This window comes from Leopardus geoffroyi, chromosome X (genome assembly GCF_018350155.1).
Source record: "Leopardus geoffroyi isolate Oge1 chromosome X, O.geoffroyi_Oge1_pat1.0, whole genome shotgun sequence".
Classification (NCBI taxonomy): domain Eukaryota; kingdom Metazoa; phylum Chordata; class Mammalia; order Carnivora; family Felidae; genus Leopardus; species Leopardus geoffroyi.
Genome location: NC_059343.1, coordinates 114,188,785 through 114,201,948, shown reverse-complemented (window position 1 = coordinate 114,201,948; position 13,164 = coordinate 114,188,785).

The window sequence follows — 13,164 nt, the reverse complement described above, 5'->3', positions numbered from 1 at the left end:
GTTGACCTATTTCTCACTATATTTGTTACCTGCGAGGTTTTCAGTAATATAAGAACATCTTTAGTTGCATGTGCCTGAACTATGTTAGAATTTTGCTCCTTTAAGGGGCGCCTGGGTGGGTCAGTCAGTTAAGGGTCTGACTCTTGATTTGGGCCCACATGACCCCAGGGTAGTGGGATCGAGCCCCACTTCAGGCTAAGCATGGAGCCTGCTCAGGATGCTGTCTCTCTCTCTCCCTCTGCCCGTCTCCCTCTCTCTCTCTCTCAAATAAGTAAAATAAACATTTAAAAAAAAGAATTTTGCTGCTTTAATAACACTGCAAATAGCCTGGCTGGTTCAGCCCATGCAGCACAGGACTCTTGATCTCGGGGTTGTAAGTTCGATCCCCACGTTGAGTATAGGGATTACTTAAAAATAAAATCTCAAAAAAAAAAAAAAAAAAAAAAAGAGAGAACACTGCAAATATATAGCAGCTGCCCAAACTTAATTATAGTGGTGTTCCTTAAACTCGAGAAATTCTATACAGCCTGGTTTCCAGGGTTAAAATTTGGATATATACTCTGAAACGTTTCATATAAAATCTAAGCTTGGAGAGATTTTTGTGTATATGTGAGTGTTAAATTTCTTTAAAATTACTACTTATAATTTTAGACTACAGAGCCCTAAAAATTGAAGTTCTTTTTTTAACTATTCCAATTTTTACTAGTATTTGTTGATTGGATTTTTATTCCTCACTACAAAATAATATAAACTTAGAACCTGTTGCCTAGCAGCAATTTTTAATCGTCAGAAAAATTTGAAACATCAAATCAGAGTTTTAAAAATTTATGTCTTAAAATTACGGATTTGTACATGCAACATTTTTTCAAGAAATGATAAACAACGTGAGTCACCTATAGCACAGCTCAAAGTATTTCCCAACGCAACACAATAAACGAGTAGATCACTCGTTCTGATTTTGTACGTAGGATTTTCTCATAAGCCAATTTTGAAGTTTCTTTTCTTTTTCTTTTCTTTTTTTTTTTAATGTTTTATTTATTTATTTATTTATTTATTTATTTTTTTTTTTACGTTTATTTTTATTTTTGGGACAGAGAGAGACAGAGCATGAACGGGGGAGGGGCAGAGAGAGAGGGAGACACAGAATCGGAAACAGGCTCCAGGCTCCGAGCCATCAGCCCAGAGCCTGACGCGGGGCTCGAACTCACGGACGGCGAGATCGTGACCTGGCTGAAGTCGGACGCTTAACCGACTGCGCCACCCAGGCGCCCCTGTTTTATTTATTTTTGAGAGAGAGTGCACAAGTGGGGCAGGGACAGAAAGAGGAGGGGACACAGGACCCAAAGCCGGCGCTGCACTGACAGCAGAGAGCCCCATGTGGGGGTCAAACTCACGAACCGTGAGATCATGACCTGAACGGACGTCAGACGCCCAACTGACTGAGCCACCCAGGCATCCCTGTTTACTTTTTCAATAACTACTTATAACAATGATATTTAAGTCAGCCTTCCAGTTCCTGACATGATGGAGAATTCGTGTGGGTTGCTGGCTCTCTCTCCTGAGCCCAACCCTGAAAATGACCCAGAAGGGTGGATGTGTTTTATTTAAGTTTATTTATTTATTTTGAGAGAAGAGAGAGAGCGGGCAGAGAGAGAGGGGGAGAGAGAAAATCCCAAGCAGGTTCTGTCTGCCCCATGAGCGCAGGCAGAGCCCAATGTTGGGCTCAAACTCACAAACTGTGAGATCATGACCTGAGCGGAAATCAAGAGTCGGACGCTTAAATGACTAAACCACCCAGGTGCCCTGAGAAGGGTGTATGTATTGAGGGAAGGAAGGTTGTGAGATTCTAGAATAGAAAACGAAAATTGGGGGCGCCAGGGTGGCTCAGTTGGTTAGGTGTCCCATTTTTCATCTCAGCTCAGGTCTTGCTCTCATGGTGGTGAGTTCAAGCTTTGCACTGGGCAGGAAGGAAGGAAAGAAGGAAGGAGGGAAGGGAAGAAGGAAGGAAGGAAGGAAGGAAGGAAGGAAGGAAGGGAAGAAGGAAGGAAGGAAGGAAGGAAGGAAGGAAGGAAGGAAGGAAAGAGAAAGAAAGAAAGAAAAAGAAAGAAAGAAAGAAAGAAAGAAAGAAAGAAAGAAAGAAAGAGAAAATGAACATTTCAAGAGATTCCTAGGGACATAAAAGGTAGTTGAATCCCATTGTTGGGGGTGGGGTTGTTGGAAAGAGAGAGAGAGAGAGAGACAGAAAGAAAGAAGGAAAGAAAGAAATAAAGATGGAAGGAAGGAAAGAGAGAAAGAAAGAAAGAAAGAAAGATGGAAGGAAAGAGAGAAAGAAAGAAAGAGAGAAAGAAAGAAAGAAAGAAAGAAAGTGGAAGGAAGGAAGGAAGGAAGAGAAAATGAAATTGCGAGAGATCCCTAGGGACAGAAAAGGTAGTTGGATCCATTGTTGGGGGTGGGGGTGGTTGAGACTAAGTGCCACCCCTCTCACAGAGGGGGATGGCTGAAGGTAGCTTTCCAGTTACACTTTTCAGTCTCACCCGCATTTTGCTGGGAAGATCTTCCTTGATCCTGGCACCATGGCAGGATGGGAAACAACAGGGGCAGTAGCAGAGGATGCTGGGTAACATCTGCGGAGCCCTCAAGTGCACCTGTCATCAAGAGCAGATGACCACAGCCATCTCGTGGGTTAGTTGTTTAAAACCCATGGAAAAGAGGGCGCCTGGGTGGCTCAGGGGGTTAAGCATCTGACTTCGGCTCAGGTCATGATCTCACGGTTCATGAGTTCGCGTCTTACTTCAGGTGAGCTTGAGCCCCGCTTTGGGTGAACACGAGCCCCTCTCCGGATGAGCCCCGCATCTCTCTCTCTCTCTCTCTCTCTCTCTCTGCCCCTCTCTCGCTCGAGCCTTCTATCTCTCTCTCAAAAAAAAACCCAAAAAACAAAAACCCAGGAGGAAGAGAAATTCCTGGGGTAGAGGTGTAAGGAGGTTTCTTGAGGATCGCGGTCACTTGAGACAAGGGAGGCACAGAAAATATAAAGCAAGCTGAGATTATAGCCCAGAAGTTGTTATTTACAAGCTCAGAGATTCCCGCCCCCCCACCAAGGAGCCTCTCTTCTCTACAACCCCTCCAGTCTCTTCCTTCCTCCATATTGTTTCCGTTCTGCCATTAAACAAGGACGCACCCCTCTCGATGTTTTCACTTTACATCACTGTCTCCTCTCTTTACCTCTCTCTCTCTTTGTCTCGCTTTCACTACCAAATTTTCTCATTTGCCCCTGACACTTCCTGTTGATCACATGGATCATTTAAATGTTTATTCATTTTTGAGAGAGACAGAGCAGGGGAGGGGCAGAGAGAGAGAGAGGGAGGATCCGAAGGCGGGGCTCAAACTCACAAAACTGCGAGATCATGACTGAGCAGAAATCAAGAGTCAGACGCTTAACCAACTGAGTCACCCAGGCACCTAGATTGTTTTCTTTGTGTTGCCTCTGTTTTTCATTCCTCTGTTTCCTCTCTCTATCTTCTTTGGGATTACATTAATACAAATATATTAATCATCTTATGTAAATATATATGTATATTTATATATATATATATTTTTTTTAAGTAGGCTCCACGCCGAACAGAGGGCTTGAACTCTCGACCCTGCAATCAAGAGTTGCATGCTCTACCAACTGAGCCAGCCAGTTTCCCCTATATTCATCACAATAATATTGTCTAGTATTCCGTTTTAATTTATCCATTGAGTTTTTTACTATATCTCTTTACATATCTATTTAAGTGGTTACTCTAGGGATTACCATATACATACTCAACTGAGCACAGTCTATTTAGAATCAATATTTTACCACTTCAAGTGAGATGTAGAATCTTTCTCATCATATAGGTCCTTTTACCCTCCTCACTTTATGGTGTACTTGTCTTATACATTTCATTTACGTACACTTAAAATGCCATCAATCAATGTTATAATTCTTATTGTTGACCTTCATAATATTCTAAAGAACCTGAGAATAATAATTTCTTTTTTTTTTATTTGCGAGAGAGAGCACAAAAGCGGGAGAGAGGGGCAGAGGGAGAAAAAGAGAGAGAGAGAGAGAGAGAGAGAGAGAGAGAATCTTAAGCAAGCTCCATGGTCAGTGTGGCTCGATCCCATGACCTGGAGATCGTGACCTGAGCCAAAGTGAAGAGTCAGACGCTCCAACTGGCTGAGCCACCCAGGTGCCCCTAGGTCTGTATATTTTTTATTTATTTGCTGAAAGTTTCTATTTTTCCACTTGTTCCAAGAGTATTTGACTTTCTCCGACAAAAATTGAGGGAATGTGTCACCAATAGCTTTTATTGCAAATTATGAAAGCAGTTTTTCGGAGACAGGGAAAATCGTAAGTCAGAAACAGATCTACCTAAAGAAAGGAAGAGCGTTAAAGGAAAGTAAAATAAAATCTTTTATTTTCCTTATTCTTTTTTTTTTTTTTCAACGTTTTATTTATTTTTGGGACAGAGAGAGACAGAGCATGAACGGGGGAGGGGCAGAGAGAGAGGGAGACACAGAACCGGAAACAGGCTCCAGGCTCTGAGCCATCAGCCCAGAGCCCGACGCGGGGCTCGAACTCACGGACCGCGAGATCGTGACCTGGCTGAAGTCGGACGCTTAACCGACTGCGCCACCCAGGCGCCCCTATTTTTCTTATTCTTAATTTATGTAACAGTTTCCTAAAATAATAGCAACAACGTATTTGGTGATGAGAGCCTATGGATCCGTGAAATGAAGGACAGCAATGGTGTAAGAGATGGGAGGGAACAATTGGGAATAGGAGAAAAAAAATGGAATCACATAAAATGCTAAATTAAAACCAGGGAAGGCAGAAAAAGAGACGATGGCATATTTGCCCTTATTTATAATAGATGCTTCAAAGTATCTGTCATAATTCCAACATCTGTGTCATCTTGGAGTTGGAATCCGAAGGACATTTTGTTTTTTCCCTTGCAAATTGAGGTTCCTAAGTTTTCACATGCTGAGTAATTTGGGATTGCATTCTGCACATGTTGAATACTCTAGTATGGAATACTCTGGGTCTCGTTTGATTTGTAAGCAAAACGCTGTGGTTTTGTGTTTGTTTTCTTTTTTGATGCTGTTTTATTTTTGCTTTAGAATGTAATAGAAACTGCTCGGGTTCAGGCTGCACGTTCCAGCCCAGCTTCTGTGGGCCGGGGGGGGGGGGCCGGTGCCCGTTCGGTTTTCGGGGTGTCCTGAGCCTCACTCGGATCTGTCTTCAGCCACACCACTCAGTGGCCACTCTGAGCAGGCAGTGGTCTAGTAGGCGAGTCAGAAGCGTGCCCAGGAGTTCACACACGGCATCGTGGTGTCTCTCTCTCTCTCTCTCTCTCTGAGAAGTTACTGCCTCTCGGGGGCCCTCCTTCGCCGTCCTCTGGCCAGCAAGCTGGGCTGTTCATTTTCCTGTTCTGATGCAACACTTTCCCTCTTCTGCAGATGGTGTTGAGGGGAGGAAAACTCTCTTCCTCTGCCCTTCTGACTTATAGGCTGGGGCCCCTGTAACAAAGAGGAGATTCACAGGAGGAAAACGTACACGCTTATCACATGTCAGTTTTCATGTTAGGTTTGATGAAGACTGGAGGGTCACGGGAAAATGTGAAAGCACAAGGAAAGGAATATGAGCTAAGTGTAGTAGACCGGGGGTGGAAATAGCCAGGTCTGGTCCTTCGGATTCCTTTCGGCAGCCCTCTGTCTTCGGAGATAAGGACGCTCCTTGCCCCTGGGTGGAGGGAGGACACTTCACACGTGAGGGTCTATGACCTGAGAAAGTCCTTCCTACACTCGCCACTTCTCAAATGCCTTCATCTTGAAATAGTCAATAAGCCAAGGTGCCAGATTTGGAGGCAGCATAACCCGAACGCCATCGGGGGCCAAGGGGTCGGACGGCAGAGAGGTACAAATAACGTTCACGTACTCCACGCCCTTGAGGCCATAGTGCCTCCATGTCTGCCGACCCGGGGCCATTTTCACAACAGGCAAATCTGTCTTTGGCATTCTGCTACCATTTTACCAACGGGTGTCTTTCTGCGTTTAGTTGTTTTAGGCGATCTCGAAAGTCCTTTCCGACACAGAAAGGCTCTTCTTTTACATTAAAATTTTTTTATTACATAATTTAAATATTGGTAATAGCACACTACCTGGGGTTCAGGGTACTTTTGTTTGGACCCCATTTTTCATGTGGTTTCTTTTTTTTTTTTTTTTTTTTCTTTTTAAGTAGGCTCCACGCTGGGCGTGGAACCCGACGTGGGGCTTGAACTCACGCCTCTGAGATCCAGACCTGAGCTGCGATCAAGAGTCAGGCGCTTCGCGGACTGAACCACCCAGGCGTCCCTAGACCCCATTTTTACGTGAATCCTACTTACTAATTGGGTGACCTTAGAAAGATTACTTAAACTACCTCTCCCTTACTTTCCTCTTTCCCCCCCGCCCCTTCCTCTTAATAGTATTTACCTCTTGGGGTTGCTGTGAGTTTTCAATGAGATATTGCCTATAAAGTATTTAGCGTACCTGACACAGTGAAACAGGAGCTAAATAAAGAAATAAAGAGGGGCGCCTGGGTGGCTCAGTCGGTTGAGCGTCCGACTTCAGCTCAGGTCACGATCTCACGGTTCGTGAGTTCGAGCCCCGAGTCAGGCTCTGGGCTGATGGCTCAGAGCCTGGAGCCTGCTTCCGATTCTGTGTCTCCCTCTCCCTCTGCCCCTCCCCCATTCATGCTCTGTCTCTCTCTGTCTCAAAAATAAACATTAAAAAAAAAAAAAAGAAATAAAGAAATAAATTAAACAGGAGCTGTTACTTTTGTAATTTAAGGGGGAAAAAAATGCTGTTCTAGGACAAATTTCCGTTTCAAAATCTTTGTATTATTATCAAGCAAGGAGGCTGTTTTACATGTCACGTGCTTTTGAACTTTAGCACCAAAGTTCCAACATGGCTTTAAACAGCCAGATTACACTTATACACACCTCATTGTTGTTCTTGTTCATGGTATTATCACACACGTTTATTAGCATGATTACACTGAATGTATCTGGTTATTCATGTGTATATTCATTAGGATTTATTCATGTGCATATGTATCTTTTTAAGTTGGAGGCGATATTTTTTTAACGAGGCACAAATTCCAAAGTGATTTATTATTATTATTATTATTATTATTACTATTACTATTATTTTAAGTAACCTCTTATGACAAACACGGGGCTCAAACTCACAACCTTGAGATCAAGAGTTCCATGCTCTACCGACCGAGCCAGCCAGGCACCCCTTCCAGAGCGATGTAAAGGAGAAACGTGGGCAATATGATGCTGAACTCTGTGCTTCGGGAATACAACTCAGTAACAGGAATAATAACTTGCGTTTGAATATTGCTTTTCTAACTTCCAAAGCCCTTCCTCATCGCCTTTTGCAACTGAGTTAAATTGCACGTTGTAGTCCCAATAGTGGAAAATCCGTCTCCACCTAAAGACGGGACTGAAAACAATCCATCTTTCATTTTCATACACTAGTATTTGTGCTAACAAGAGCTGCACTTGTGTCCTGGACAGAACCCACCCACCATCCCAGCGGTAGGACCTTTTTTGTCCTCCACAAAGTTAAGTGGAAGACAGAAGATCATTTTTGTGGTAGGCATCACACAAAGTCATGCAAGAGATAAGAAACCAATGGCTTATTTAAGCTCAGAAGGTAATTTAACTATACTTAGTCATTTTACACGTGTAGAAGCATTCGACAAAAGATTTGCTGAATGAATGCCCGGTTGAACTTTTTATTAATTTAAACGATGAATTGCAATAAGGTACTATACAATTGAATTTCTGCCACACGTTTAAAAACCAAATTAATGGTTTTATCTAGTTTTGAGAGGGAGAGAGAGAAAGAGAGCACAAGCAGAGGAGGGGCAGAGAGAGAGAGGGGGACAGAGGATCCGAAGCAGGCTCCGTGCTGAAATCAGAGAGCCCGACGAGGGGCTTGAACTCACAGGCCGCGAGATCCTGACCTGGGCGCAAGTCAGGCTCAACTGGCTAAGCCACCCGGGTGCCCCTTCTGCCACACACGTTCTGAAGTTTATTTTTATTTATTTTGAGAGAGAGAGAGAGAGAGAGAGAGAGAGAGAGCGTGAGCAGGGGAGGGGCAGAGAGAGACGGAGACGCAGAATCCGAAGCAGGCTCTGAGCTGGCAGCCCAGAGCCCGACGCGGGGCTCGAACCCACGGGCCCGTGAGATCGTGACCTGAGCCGAAAGTCGGAGGCTTAACCGGCTGAGCCCCCCAGGCGCCCCTCGTTGCGCCTCTCCTTAAGCACTCTTCTCATTCTGTCTTGGTTTGTTTTTTTTTTAAATTTTTTTTTTTTTTTCCAACGTTTATTTATTTTTGGGACAGAGAGAGACAGAGCATGAACGGGGGAGGGGCAGAGAGAGAGGGAGACACAGAATCGGAAACAGGCTCCAGGCTCTGAGGCATCAGCCCAGAGCCCGACGCGGGGCTCGAACTCACGGACCGAGAGATCGTGACCTGGCTGAAGTCGGACGCCCAACCGACTGCGCCACCCAGGCGCCCCCTGTCTTGGTTTTGATATTGCCTTGTTTATTCATCCTATGTTCCTGTCTCTTCCCTGCGCGCACTTTGAGGGCAAGAACTCATCCGTGCGGTCCCTAAAGCAATTACTAAGGAACCTTCCCAGTCTATTGTGCACGCCGAACAAGTATCTGTTGAATCAAAAAGGATACAAAACCTAGTTCCCTAATCTTGCAGCAAGTATTTCAATTTCTTAACTGTCCACCAAGAAAATAAGGCCCACCCTTGTACGTGACGCATATATGCGTTGGGGAGTATCATGAGTTATGTCCAAGCATAATAAGCAAACAAACAGGAATACCATTTGGCAGTTGGCAAAGAGGAATCGGGAAACCACTGCGAAGTGGTTATTTCCAATCAACCATGCATCCATGGATGGTTTGTGAACCATGGTTAATTTAATATGCACACATGCTTATTAGAAGTATTCAGCCTCTTGCTATAATCAACTTGTTTATATATTTACAAGTAATGACTTTCTGGTTATTTTAATTAAGAAACCCTTCATTCATTAGGATTCTGTTGCCTGATATAATCCCTTCCAATGGGGCAAACTGGTATTTATTGCAGTCGTAGGAAGAACAGGTTGACAAATTGCCACAAAGAGGTCTCGATTAACCTGTTAGTGGAAGAATTAAATCAGATAAACATTCTGGAGGGCAATTTTGCAAAAAATACCAAACGCATATCCTCTGATCCAGTAACTTCGAAGAATCTGTCCTCACCACTTGCCCTAGTATACGCACACGATATGAACTGAAGCGTTGGATAGAAGAATATACACATTGGGCAAGAAGATAAATGTGTTATCAATGGAGCAGCGGCGAAAGAAACGATGGTACAGCCACCCGGTGGACTGCTACACAGCTGTGAAAAAGATTGAGGAGGGCTGCCTGGGTGGCTCAGTCGGTTAAGCGTCTGACTTTGGCCCAGCTCATGATCCCATAGTTCGTGGGTTCGAGCCCCGCGTTGGGCTCCGTGCTGACAGCACGGAGCCTGCCTGGGATCCTCGGTCTCCCTTTCTCTCGGCCTCTCCCCCACTCATTCTCATTCTCTCTCCCTCTCCCCCCCCCCTCTCTCAAAAATAAACGTTACAAAAAGAATAAAAAGTTGGAGGAAAAGCTACATGCAATCTGATGTCAAGGAGCTCCTCTGTTTTTCCGTCAGTCTGTCTCCCCATCGCTCGGGCTCCAATCTCCATTGTCTCTGACTGACCTCTTTCTTGGGAGACAGCCCAGGGCCCATCCCCAGTCTGTCAGTTCTGGCGAGCCCAATCCGTTCTGTCTCCCACCTCTCTTGGTTTTCTCTTCCTGTTTTTGCTTTTTCCTTTCCCCTTTTTTTCTTTCTGCTAGCCCAGGCCTTCAGCAACCCCCCCCCCCCACCCCCAGTTCTCGCAGTTGCCTTCCAGTGGGTCTCCCAGCCCGCGGTTTCTCTTCCCAGGCCACCTACCCTCCCTCTGTCCTATACAGGGTTCTCCTGATCCCCAGCCGGGCGCCGGCCCGAAGCCCTCCTGGCCTCCCATCGGTATGTGTTCCAACTCCCGAGGAGGCTGGGCAGTCGGGCACCCTCCCACGGTTCGGCCCCGTCCAGACATAACTCCCAGGGCCCCGCGCGGTGACTTCTCAGGACGCCACATGGTGCCGGGCTGACCCCCGGCCCCGGGGGGTCCCCATCTGGAAGGCCCTTCCTGCCTTTCCAGCTCGCTGAATACTAGCGATTCTTCGGTATTCTCCTGTGCCACCGTTCTTCCTGGGCCCCAGCGATGCCTTACTCGTCCAACCCCTCACGGGTCACCTTCCCTAATGTCTGTCACTGCCGTAGGGGAACGTCCCCGAGCGCCGTGGGGAAGCTCTTAACAGTGGAAACCATGGCCCTCGCACTGACTGGCTGATCATGTAACGTGCAGTGCCTCCGCCTTCGCCAGCGCGTGGGGACAATCACGTCGCGAGAATTGATGCCTCCCTGACTTTTGTCCCTATCTGCTTACGGGGGGAGGCCGCCCTCCCGCAAAGCGCCCTTCCAGTGTTTCCGGGAGCCTCCGGGCAGCATCTCATTCGGGCTCATGATTGAGTCCCTGTCAGCTGTCCAGGCCTGCTACCCTGTGGCACACGCCGTCGCTTTCTTCATTTCCTGCTCTCGATCCCGGCCAGACTTCAATGCCCCCCACTGGGCACTACTGCGGCTTGCATTGGATACCACCAAATTATATTTCTTTGTGCTTGCCACACTGCTGTGAACCTAACAGTCTCTCACAGACATTAGCCGTTGAATGAAGGATGGTATTCACTAGGACATGCTTTGATTTGCTCTTCCGGTCGCGGAGATAGGTTGCCCCGATTTCTTCTCACGCTCTCTCCAGTCACCGCCGGGACCCGTCGGCAGACCTCGTGAGGTGGCTTTTCAGGGCTCAGGCTACACCGTCCTGAGCTGCGGAGCCAAGGAATCCTACCGGCCGGGGGTCGCCAGCCCAAATCGACGGGTCCCCCTCCGACGTGTTTTGATCCTCGCCCGGAAACTTCCGCCCTCCGGGCCTTCAGAGTTCAAATCCGAGTGGGAGTTGATCTCACGTTTCAGGAGGTGGTCAGCTCACACCTCAGACAGAGTTTCTTTGTGCCCATCTGGTGGGCCAGAGGGTTCCCTGGTGCAGTTGTCATCGGGGGACGACGGGGGAAGTCCGACAGTCCACCCAAACACTTCCTCCACGAGGAGTGCAGCGCACTTAGCGATGGAGGGACAAACGCTCAGCGGGCCAGAGTGTATGTAGTGGAAGGGACGGGCAGAGGACGGTTTATGGGTGTTTGTTTCTTGGTGCTTAACCATATGACCGTGCAGACTGGCTCCCGGAGGCTTTGAAGTGAAAGCCCCTGGGAAAGAGAAGGGTTCACACTTGGGGGTTTCAGTCCCCCAGACCCAAGGTCAAGTAAACCCAGTGGTGCGAAAGGCTCCCAGCAGAGGCTCAAATGGTAGGAAACCCATCTGGGCTCTCTTTTTAAATCCGGGGAGGATATGCGAATACCCTACCCTTATAAAAAAGCAGAAACTACTACTTCCTTAGTAGTCCTGGTTAGAAGAAAAAAAAAAAAAAAGAAGAAGCTTTCGAATCATATAAATTGGGTTAGTAACTTCCTGTGACACATGTAACAAAGGAAAGCTGACGGTCTGCAATGCATGGGATGTTAGTGGCAGATCCAGCACTAGAATTTTCCAAACCCGGGGCGCCCCGGGGGGGGGCTCAGTCGGTGGAGCGTCCGACTTCGGCTCAGGTCATGATCTCACCGTTCGTGGGTTCGAGCCCCGCATCGGGCTCTGTGCAGACAGCTCAAAGACTGGAGCCTGCTCCGGATTCTGTGTCTCCCTCTTTCTCTGCCCCTCCTCCACTCGCACTCTGTCTCTGTCCCTCTCTCAAGTAAGTGAACATTAAAAACAATTTGAAAGAAAGGTTTCCGAACTTTCTGCAGTGGGTGTCGAAGTTTCACCCACTACTTTCATACGACATTTTGGGAATTTCTAGAACATTTTCTGTGACAGAGGTCTCACTCGAGGAAAAAAAACCGTAAGTAATTCTTCTTTGTCTATACAAAATCCTAACAGGGAGTGACTATTTACCTACCAAAAGGATCCTCATCCCCTACAGAGTACAGTTGACCCTTAAACAAAGGGGGTTGGGCACACTGACACCCCCCCCCACCCCCGCACAGTTGAAAACCCCCATATGACTTCCGACTCCTCAAAAACTTATACCTACTGTTGACCGGAAGCCTTCCGGATAACGTGAAGAGTCGATCAACACACAGTTTGTATGTTATGTGTATTGTATACTGTATTCTTACAGTAACGTAAGCAAGCAGAAAGAAAATGTTATTCAGAAAATCCCAAGACAGAGAAAATACATGCACAGTACTGTATTTATCAAAACCAATCCACGTGTAAGTGGACCCACACTGTTCAAGCTCACGCTGTGCGAGGCTCAACTGTCATAGGAGATTTTTTTTTTAACGTTCATTTATTTTTGAGACAGAGAGAGACAGAGCACGAACGGGGGAGGGTCAGAGAGAGGGAGACACAGAATCCGAAACAGGCTCCAGGCTCCGAGCCGTCAGCCCAGAGCCCGACGCGGGGCTCGAACCCACGGACCGCGAGATCCCGACCTGAGCTGGAGTCGGACGCTCAGCCGACGAAGCCACCCAGGCACCCCCAGTTCTGGACCTTTAAATGGAACTTTACAGAACACCTGGACGGGGGGGGGGGGGCAGAGAGACAAGTGAGGTGGTAGCTTTCGACGACCAGCTTATGACGGAAAGTCCACGCTCCGTTCCCAGCCCACCTCCTGGCAGGATCCTTTCAGCAGGTGCTGGCTTCAAAATCCACACCGACAGGAATCTTCAGGAAGTCTCATGCCAGGGATTTCCAGATCCAGCTCCCCTTGGCTCCCGCCAAAGGAGCCACCCCTCCCGTCCCGCCCGCTAAGACGGCCGGCCCACTTCCCCACCCCAGGGTGGTTGGCACTGAGATTCTTTATTTCCTCCTGGGGAAATCCCACTCACT